Source organism: Pinus tabuliformis, chromosome 2_1, assembly GCF_031772625.1.
Source record: "Pinus tabuliformis cultivar Carrire ecotype Pingquan chromosome 2_1, CPIR1, whole genome shotgun sequence".
NCBI lineage: Eukaryota > Viridiplantae > Streptophyta > Pinopsida > Pinales > Pinaceae > Pinus > Pinus tabuliformis.
The window spans coordinates 579368407-579378700 of record NC_142299.1 but is presented as its reverse complement, the minus strand read 5'-3'; the positions used below and the strand labels follow the sequence as shown (position 1 = coordinate 579378700).

The 10294-nt window shown below is 37.9% G+C and overlaps 1 pseudogene; it reads left to right on the top strand.

Moving 5' to 3' along the window:
* The first annotated feature begins 1555 nt into the window (after positions 1-1555).
* Positions 1556-2465, top strand: LOC149201775 (F-box protein At-B pseudogene; annotated as a pseudogene).
* The last annotated feature ends 7829 nt before the right edge of the window (positions 2466-10294 follow it).

The window sequence follows — 10294 nt, the reverse complement described above, 5'->3', positions numbered from 1 at the left end:
ACAAATATTGTCAAGAGGAATCATCTGGAACTTTGAAGCGAGGTAGGGAAGATTTTGAACAGAATCAGGTTTTGGCAGAAACAACAGTTTCATCATGTTGCTTAAGACAAGGTTCACACCAGGCATAAAATGAAATTCAGATTAACTCTGAGTTAAATGTACTGCCGTTGTCGGCACGACACATAGAACAGGTGTCGCAGCGCACAGGGCCGTAACACCAAAACTTTGTCATCATTTAATAAATTTCAGTTTCCTATGCTCCAAGCAGGTTCATGAAATTTCGTAATTATTATGAAACAGCGTTTGAACAGCATTTGATGGGTTGAGACGTGGTAAAATGAAGGTGCTTGGCGCATGAAAGGTGGTGACTAATGAGTCCAAATGTCGAGGGAAAGCGGGACAATGATGAGTTTATTTCTCGTGTCATGTTTCTTATTCCATGCAAAGGTGTCACTGACAATGCCTACAAAATTGTTACAAGTCGGTTAGTTTAAGTGTGTACCGTGCGCGCCGTTTGATCGTTACTTCTGCCCTCACATATCGATCGATGAGACTCTGAATCTCGTTTATTTATGTGGAGGCAAAATCCATGGAAACTAACCTAGATCCAGATCATAAAGAAGATTCTGAATTGGAGGTTGGCATTTCTTCCATGTTACCTAAGGATGATGAGCGTTCTAGGAGAGGAGGCGTGGAAACAAGTAAGATGGAATAGCTAAGGGATCATATCAGAGGTTTTCAAAAACCTGAAAAGTATGCAAGCTGATCCTAGTCACGTTGAAGAAAGGCTCCTTGGAGAAATTGATGCAAAAGAATTGGACGACGAAGCAATCATTTTTGGGTCTGATGTTGTACATGAAAGAAGTTATAGATCCTCTGAAAATGGTGCCTATATAGAAATCCAATAAGCGCTGGTGTAAGTGTGTTCTTCAGAGGCGAAGAAATAGCAAAACAGAGATGGAGCTTTATTACAAGTCACACAAGTTGATATTGGGGGACCTTTGACGGTGTTGTGAGAAATGCAGTCCCTAAAAAGTCATCTAAATGTCATTCGGAACAAACAAAAAATGTTGAAGTAAAACATAAGAACCTCAAACTTGTGAAATCAGGGATCGATTGTTTGAGAAATCGGGGATTGAGAAGAAAGGTCGGGCTACATGTCTCATTGACACAAGGGATGAACTTCTTGTGATAGAGTTGATGTTCAATGGCACATTCAATGAGCTGGAATCATCATCAAACAGCAACACTTGCAAGCTGTTTCATTCCATACGATAAATCATCTAAACAAATACATTTGACTAATGAGCTTGTGAAGCCATTACGTCAACTTCAGGATAGTGCACGGTGGATTGCACAGGTGCAGCGTGAGTGCAGGTTAGAGGTTGATATAGAGCAGTATGTTGAGTCAACAACCCGTCCATTGGTCCAAGGGTGCCTCATTTTTAGAGGTTATCAATCGAGCCAGATATATTTGTTCCAGGTTTCTCGGATGATGTACTACAAATCAACTTTGCTATTGCCATACGAAAGCTTTGGGTGGTTTATAATCATTGTCCCTGGAGTTGGGTTGGCTCGATGAATGAGAGGACAGACCTAGGACTTTCATCCATAATGTTGGCCTTGAACAGTTGCTCAGAGGCTACTCTCAGTTAGAATCTCTTTGCTTGACGTTTGATGGATCTTCATTTGATAATAGCAAGTTTGCTGCGATTTGGAGGTTGGTTGCACCAAGCCTAAAAGTTTTGGAACTTGGCTACATACTAGCAGCAGATGCAAAAGAAATATTTAATTCCAAGATTTTAAGCTCGGGGGGCAACATATTTGGTCACTCTACCCTTCAAATGCAAGAGCCTAAGAGCGCTGGTTTTCCAAACTTACAAAAGTTGTGTCTGGTTTTAGACTGGATCTCAGATTCGGTGGTAGGTGTTATTTCCAAAAATCTACCCTTCCTTATCCACCTTGACCTTTGAGATGAACCTATTGAAGAACCTCATGCAGCTATGGACTTGACAAACTGGGGTATGCAACAAATCAGTAGTTGTTCAAAATTGCAGCATCTTTCATTGGTTCGTAGTCAAGAGGATTTTGCTATATCTTTTAGAAGGGTTAATGATCTTGGGATTCTTCTAATGGCTGAAAACTGCCCAAATCTGGAAAGTGTTAGACTTGGTGGTTTCTGTCGTATCACAGATGCAGGTTTTCGGGCTATTCTGCACCGATGTTCCAATTTGCAAAAGCTTGAGTTATTGCGCACAACTCAGCTAACGGATCTAGTATTTCATGATATTTCTGCAACTCCTCTCTCTCTAACTGATGTAAGCTTGATTTCTTGCACTTTGATTACTGACTTTTCCATTATACATTTGGCATACTGTAAGGACATACAAGTACTAGATTTGAAGGGTTGCAGGCGTGTTGGAGATGATGGATTGAAGGATCCTACCTCTCAGCCTCTGTTATGAAGGTGCCACAGGGAGGCTGGGCTCCTCTTGCTTTGGCAACAATATTTATGGTTGTCATGTATGTATGGCATTATGGTACACGGAGAAAATACATGTTTGACTTAGAAAACAAGGTTTCTATGAAATGGATTCTCACACTTGGACCAAGCCTTGGAATTGTGTGGGTTCCTGCTATTGGATTAATCTATACCGAATTTGTCACAGGGATTCCTGCTATATTCTCACATTTTGTCACAAATCTTCTTGTATTTCATCAAGTACTTGTGTTTGTGTGCATCAAATCAGTTCTCGTTCCATTTGTCCCTGCTGAAGAACGTTATCTTATTGGTCGCATTGGCCCAAACACGATTGGGGGCTTGAATTGGAGGATGCCTATAGAATTGATAAGGACAGAGAACATGATGCATACATTGCTCGTAAAGGCAATCTTAAAAACTGCATGTTGTTTTGGCATGGTTCATGTGTGACAAACTTTCTTGGTATCCTTAGTACAGGACTTCAAATAGCTCCTCCCGAGGCTCCACCAACTGGATATAGGTTTGGAAAAGGTATTCACTTGGCAGACCTTAGTAACAAGAGTTCAAATAATGTAACGCCAGCAATGAATGTGCCATGGGGTTATTGTTGCTTAGTGAAGTGGCGTTGGGAGAAGTTTATGAAATAGAAAAGGCTCCCACAGGGAAGGTGAAAAGTCCAAAGTCCAAAAAGCCAAAATTAGAATGAAGATATCTATCACAGCAGAGCAATCGGTTGGATGGTCTATTTTTTGTCTTCAGTTGCAATTCAAAGGGTCTACACCACAGGTTCCACATTCTTATTGGTTATCAACAAACAAAATGTAATGTTGTTCTATCTTTAGAACAGATGGACAACTCCTTTGCTATTTTCATGATTTTAGTTGAAACAACTCCCTCATTTTTTGGTCGATTTGTTTTCTTACGGTAGAGATTATTTATTATATGAAAAATCATTTGTAAGGGGTTCGGAGAGTTCTGAGAAAAAGTGTGGGAGGAAAAAACCCAACACTGTCACTATACAGTTGTGATAGAGGATTAATTAAATGGTGCAACTCTGATTTATAAGATTCTTGCGGTATGAATCTAGCATGTGTTTCTTCCTTTATGTTTCATATGTCTTTGCTATGTTTCGCCATTCATTCATGATCGTTTCTATCTAAATACTTTTAAGTGAGAAAGGTGGAATTCAGTCATTGCTCTACCTTGAGGAAGTGTTCAGACTTTATGTGTTTTCTTCTTCCTGGAAAGGATTCATACATTAATGCCCTTTTCATCTTTCTTAAACAGTCTTTTCACCCCATTTAAATTCAATTTGATTGCTAAAACTCATGCCTATCTCACCTTATGAAATATCTTGTGCCTTTGGTTAAATCTCTGCTCATGCTATTCTTGTCCCATACAGCCCAGAAAATTAGTCATTTATTGAATTAACTCTTTCATATCAGTTTACTAGCCTAAAATCATTATCAGTTTTGAATTTGGGTCATCTTAGACTCTATGGGATATCTTTAGCCAAGATAGACCCGGGGAGAGCCCTCTCCTATCCTCGTAGGGCTAGCTACGAGGCTGAGCATGGTATGGTGTTACCTTGAATCCTACCTTCCTTCAGCCTAAGGTAGATTTGAGCTCTAACAACCAGCACAGGAGCCGAGAGCACAATCATTAGGACAACTAGAGACTTTAGAACTAAGGAAAGATTCAGGGTCACAGAGCATTTATGAGGAATTGACCCAAACTGAAACAAACATGGGCAATCCTCCAATATTGCATACTCCTCTCAATGAGGAACAAAACCAAAAAAGAAGCAGCAGTGAGGTTTGTCCCTCAACAGTGCCATTAGACCAAGTATATGTTAAAAGGACAAGATTGAATGCTCTGTCTGAGTAAGAATATGAATGAACAAGAAGTGACACAGTACAGACTACAGTAGCAGGAGAGACACCATCTGCCTCCCAAACTCAGGCATTAAGCAAGAAACCAAGTGTGGAAGTGTCATCATTCAGAGCAGTATCAAAGTAAAGCCAGGATTTGAAGGAAAGATACAAAGAGGTCAAGACTAGGAATGAGCATCTCAAAGCTCAAACCTATGCCAAATATATGAAAATTGGTCCCAAAAATAAGACAAGGTTGATGTCAGCTTTTGACATCAAAGAAGGAGAAATGCAGATGAGCTTCTTGAAGCCAACAGTACAACAGCCAAAGTCCATGGTTGATTATTTGAAAACAAATTTTGAAGCTCTTGCTAAAGATATCCACCCAATTGATCAAATTGAGCTCCACAAGCAAACAGGTGAGATGGTCTATTCCACTTTAACCAGTAAAGCCATCATTGCACATTAGTTGCAAAATTCTTTGAGCAATACTACAACACAATTACAGTTAGAAAAAGCCTCTTCTTAGGCTAAGGACACTAGAATAAAGTCATTAGAAGACCTAGTGATTGAGTTGGGTCATAATCCCAAAGATGTTAAGGCAGCTGAGAGTTTGATAAAAAAGAAAAATGAAGACATTGTTGCACTCAGAAAACAACTCAAGCTCCCTCCCCTCATACATCCACAAACTATAGAAGTCATTGAGAAACTGAATGAGGAACTTATGGACTTGGTCCTTAAGTTAAATGAACAACTGAAAGAAACAGAACAAGAGTTGGAAAAAGCTTTGTAGTCTAAACAAGGTGAGTCGACCACCATGCCTCAGACTGCAGTACCCATGGTTTCTATAGTAGTTCCATCTATGATTGTAGCAGCTTTGGCACCCAACGTTCCCCTAACAACAACTCTTCTAATAACAACAATAGCAGGCACTTCTGAAACAACAGCAACTTCAACACAACAAACAGAGGACTTAATCAAGTCCATGGAAGAAATGAAAATCCAAGCAACTGAGATATAGAAATTAAAAGAAAAGGTTGCTAGCTTAGAGTACAATTATGAGATATCATAGATAAAATACACTGAAGAGGAGAGAAAGAACAGAAGGATGACTGATAGAATAAAAACTTTAGAGAAGGAATTGACATTTGAAAATCCCTTAAGAGATATTAGAGAGATTTTATGGACCAATATCATTAATTCCATTAATGATATTTGGTCTTCTATTTAGATTATCTTTGAACAAATTGATTTAATTAAACTAGCTACAGAGGCTATCCAAAAGACCATAGAAGAATTCAGGGAGAAACCTGAAGAGGCAATCCAATTAATCAATTTCTTGAATAGCCAAAGCAGGGAAGAATTGGAACAAAAGGATATAGAAGACCGGACTAGTACCATCCTTGAAATCAAGAGAGTTCTGACGAAAAGGAACTTGATGCTTAACCTGCAAAGAAGATGTCAAAATATTCAGGAAGGCATTGATGAGTTTATGATAAAATATAACATTTTGAGAGAGAAATGACCTCCAAATTTATTGGTCATAAAGGACAAGTTGATGAAGCATGAAGACTATATTTACATATTGCACCAACAGGCCAGAAATCAAGCCAGCTCTTCAACAATGAAAGCACTACCCACAGGAAAAGTGCTATATGATGGCTTAGAAAACCTTTTCTATATTGAGCATGAAGTGAAACACTTGTTCACAGCTCAACCCAATTTTGCAAAGCACACTGAGGCTAATGAAATATACAGAAAATTGATCAGGATGAAGATACCCCAGGAAGAATGGTGGACTGATATGCTCGTAATACTGTAAGTTACTATGGTAACTCTGAGGTAAAAGAAAATATTCATTAAGGTAAAGTCTGGTAAATAGGTGAAGAGTATTAGTATGGAAAAGAAAACAAGGATCCAGCACACAATTACCAAAGCAACAGCAAGAGGAAAATTCGAGCTTCAATCTCCAGCTCTTCCATGAATAAAGGGACAACAGCAATCAGTTTTACATCTGTCTCTATATTTCTGTAAAAGATATTTTGTAATTCCTAGAATAAATCTCATATAGTTATGAGATATTTTTGATGTAAGTTTTGTATAAATACTTCACTCAAAGTATTGAAGGTGGATTCTATTACATTTTTGTATATCTATGCTATCAAGCTAATAAAGCTCTTGTAAACAAACTTGGATTTTTGCTGGAAAATGAATGAAAGTTGAGGACATTTCATCAGATTAACGTGTAGTGTGACTACAAATAAGTATTCTATCCTTGTGATTTTATGTGTTTTCTATAGGTTTCAATGTTTCATGCATCCTAAATCTAAATGGTAAAGTAGTCAAAGTGTATCAAAATTAGCTTTATTGCTCTCTGCTATCAACAGTTTACCATTTGTATGTCTTCTTCTAAGTTATTTCGACAAAAGAGTTCTTAATTTCCCTCTGCCAATTGACCTATCTTCCTTGCTTCTTTCTAATCCTGACTTGAGGATTCTTAATTGCCCTCTAGTTTTGAGTAGAAATATCATCCATTCAAACCCCAAAGTTTGTTTTTATTCTATTATCTTGCCTGTTGAAGTCATACCTCAGCAATTTGACTTGATCCAGTGACTTATACCTTATTGACTCCATAGCCCAATGGCCTAAAAGCCTAGTTTACACATTTTCTCCTGAATTCCACCACCAAATCAAAATAAATCCCTCAAGCTTTAATAACTAGCCTAACATCATATCAAAACAAAGCTAAATCATAAAGAGAGAGCCCTCTCTGAGTGTAGGTTGGCTAGAATCTATACTTAAAAGATTGGTTTGTGGTTACCTCGGATCCTTTCCTTCTTCCAATAACTTCTAGGGAAAATCTGAGTGATAACATAGTGGTGACTCCACTGTGCACAACCAAATCCTCAGTTAAAACAAACCTTTGAGAAACCTAAAAGTTTTATTTAAAGTATCTTAGAGGATTGTTATAAATTATTTTGAAAATTCATAAAAAACTCATTTTAAAGACTTGAAATCTGGCTTCAGGGAGAACTCATTACACTAGGGCTAATCCTGATCCAAATCCTCCCCCTGTGTTTGAAAATCCCAACCTGATTCCAAGAATCCTTAGAAGACAAGAAATTTCATTGAGTCCCAGACCTTTGTACGGATCCCAATCATGTCCGGTTAAGTGGATTTTTCTTGAAGATCTTTCTTTTGACAAACATTTTGAACTATCTCTATTTAGAACTACATCCGACAGTGAATTAGTGGACCTAGTCCAAGATCCAGAATTCCTCAGAGAACTTGAAATCCAACGAGCCAATTTGTCAATTGATAGATATCTGCAGGAGTCCATTCAGTCATCTCTTACCACTAATATAACACTTGAATTTTCTGAAACAACATCACTTTCTTCTAGTTCATCATTGTTTCCCCACTCTTCTGAAGTTCACTCAACCCCTCCTTTCATCCCTTCACTTCCTCTCCCACCACTCATCACTCAACAACCCACCAGCACCTCCAGTTCTTCCTCCACAACCCAAACACCCCTTGTCACTCCAACTCCAGTTCAAACTACTACCCAACCTAGAATCATGGCTAATAGATATGATCCCCTTATGATGCCTGCTCCTTTATGTGCCACGCCTCAGGAATATCAAAATAAAATTAGTGCATTCGATGGCACTGGAACCTATACAGCCCAGCAACACACTAAGAAAATGACTGACTATTTCAAGATATATGAAATTGACACAGTTGATGTCCGAATGAGAATCTTTGTTCAAAGTCTCACTAGGGAAGTTAGAACTTGGTTTAGATCTTTAGCCCCCCAAAGTATAGATAGCTTAAGAGTTCTCTACCAACAATTCTTAAATATATGGGAGAAGAGGAAGGACCCCTTACAAATTTTATTTGAATATGAGAACCTTAAAAGGGGACCTCATGAAACCGTTCAGGACTATTGCACTAGGTTCAATAGTGTTTATAGTGCCATTCCACTTGACCTGAGACCCCCACCTAGTTTAGCCCTGATCAAATTTCTCGATGGATTTGATTCAGATATGGCTTTCTGGCTAAGAGAAAGAAACCCCCCACACTCTGGAGGATATGTAGAGTGCGGCAGTAAGTGCTGAAGCTAACCTGCTTTCTAAAAGAGCTAAAGCTAGGAAAGAGAGAAGAATACCTACTAAAGAAGAAAGTACACCCTTTGAACAAAAGATGGATGTTATAGTAAAAGGAATGGATATATTGTTAGACAGAGTTGAAACTATTTAAAATAAATCTCCCTGGGATGGCCAACATGCTAATCCAGGGAGAAATCCTAACTTTAGAAAAAATCAAAACAAAAATACTGGGAAGAATATTCCTAACCAGAATATGAAACCCCCTTTCCAAGAGAACTATGCAAAAGCCTCACATTTAGATGATGCCCAAGAAGATACTCAGATAAATTTAATGGGCCTAGATGAAGAGGAAAATGTTTTCCTGACTCAGGATGATCAAGAGGCATATATGCTCCAACAGTTCCAAACCTAATCAGGAGAATCGTTTGATTTTAAATAGGGGTATGACTCTGCTATTTTCGAGGTACATAAACAGTATAATTTAAGAATCAGAAGGAAAACTAATGCTCCTAAACAAAACCAGACAACAACTCCTATTCAATCTGATAAAATGAAAACAATTCCAGTAACCAAAATTCTTCGAATCCTGTCTAGATCAACTCAAAATCCTCCCAGCCCCACCATTGAAGATGTGTCTGATAATCAGCCCAATAATGAACAACCTTCCACTTCTCTTCCCTTCAAGGAAATAGTGGAAGAGTCCCCAAAGATTGTGTTAGAGAAATCAGCAAAGAATGTCCCAAATCCTGAAAGAGAAGAAGACACAGAAAACATTGCTACCAGAAATCTAAAAGACAAAACAGTCCTGCCCTTTAATTTGGGGGCTGAGGTTGCAAAGCTTAAAATTTCACTTCCTTTGACAGAGTTGATCAAGCAGGAAACTTACAAAACTCAAATTAGTAAATCTTTAAACCTAGTTGAAAATGAAGATTCTGTAAATTTATTTGATGATCAACCTAAATTACTTTTTGGACCAGATGTTAATGGAAAGCCCATTGAAGGAGGGGTACCACCCTTCTATATCAGTCTTAACATCCATGATAAAACCCTACACAATGCCATGCTAGACTCTGGAGCCTCACATAATCTTATGCCAAAATCTGTAATGGAAAAACTAAACTTAGATATCACCAGACCTTATAAAGATCTTTTCTCCTTTGATTCAAGATAGGTTAAATGCCTAGGTATCATAAAATATTTGTGTATTTCTCTAGTTCAGTATCCTACCAAAACTATACTCATGGACATTGTTGTTGTTGATATACCACCCACGTATGGCATGCTGTTGTCCAGGACCTAGGGTGCTAAACTTCAAGGATCTCTTCAACTAGATATGTCCTATGCTACCATTTCAGTTTTCAAACATCCCAAGTAATTGTATTGAGAAACTTTGATGAAGTATGTAGTGAGTAGTCAGGAAAAGCCTCAGAACTTTCCTATATATTCACTACATTCAAACATGGATTCTTTTATTCATTACAATGCTGAAACTAATCAAGAAGATATCCAAACTAATGTAACAACAGAACCAAAAGAATTTGTAAAAGAAAAGTCAAATATCAAAATTCAAGAAATATCAGACAAAAAAGAAAATCTAAATGCCCCAGTTAAGAAAAATTCCACTACCCCAAATGAAAATTATGAACATGAAATCCTATGGAATCTGGAATTTGATGGTTCAGTAATTAAGCTAGGTGTAGGAGTAGGTGTGTGGGTTTACAATCTAGAAAATGATCATGTAGAAGGTCATGCTTACAGGTTAAATTTCAAATGTACAAACAATATTGCTGAGTATGAAGACCTTCTGTTAGGACTGAAACTGGTTAAGATAT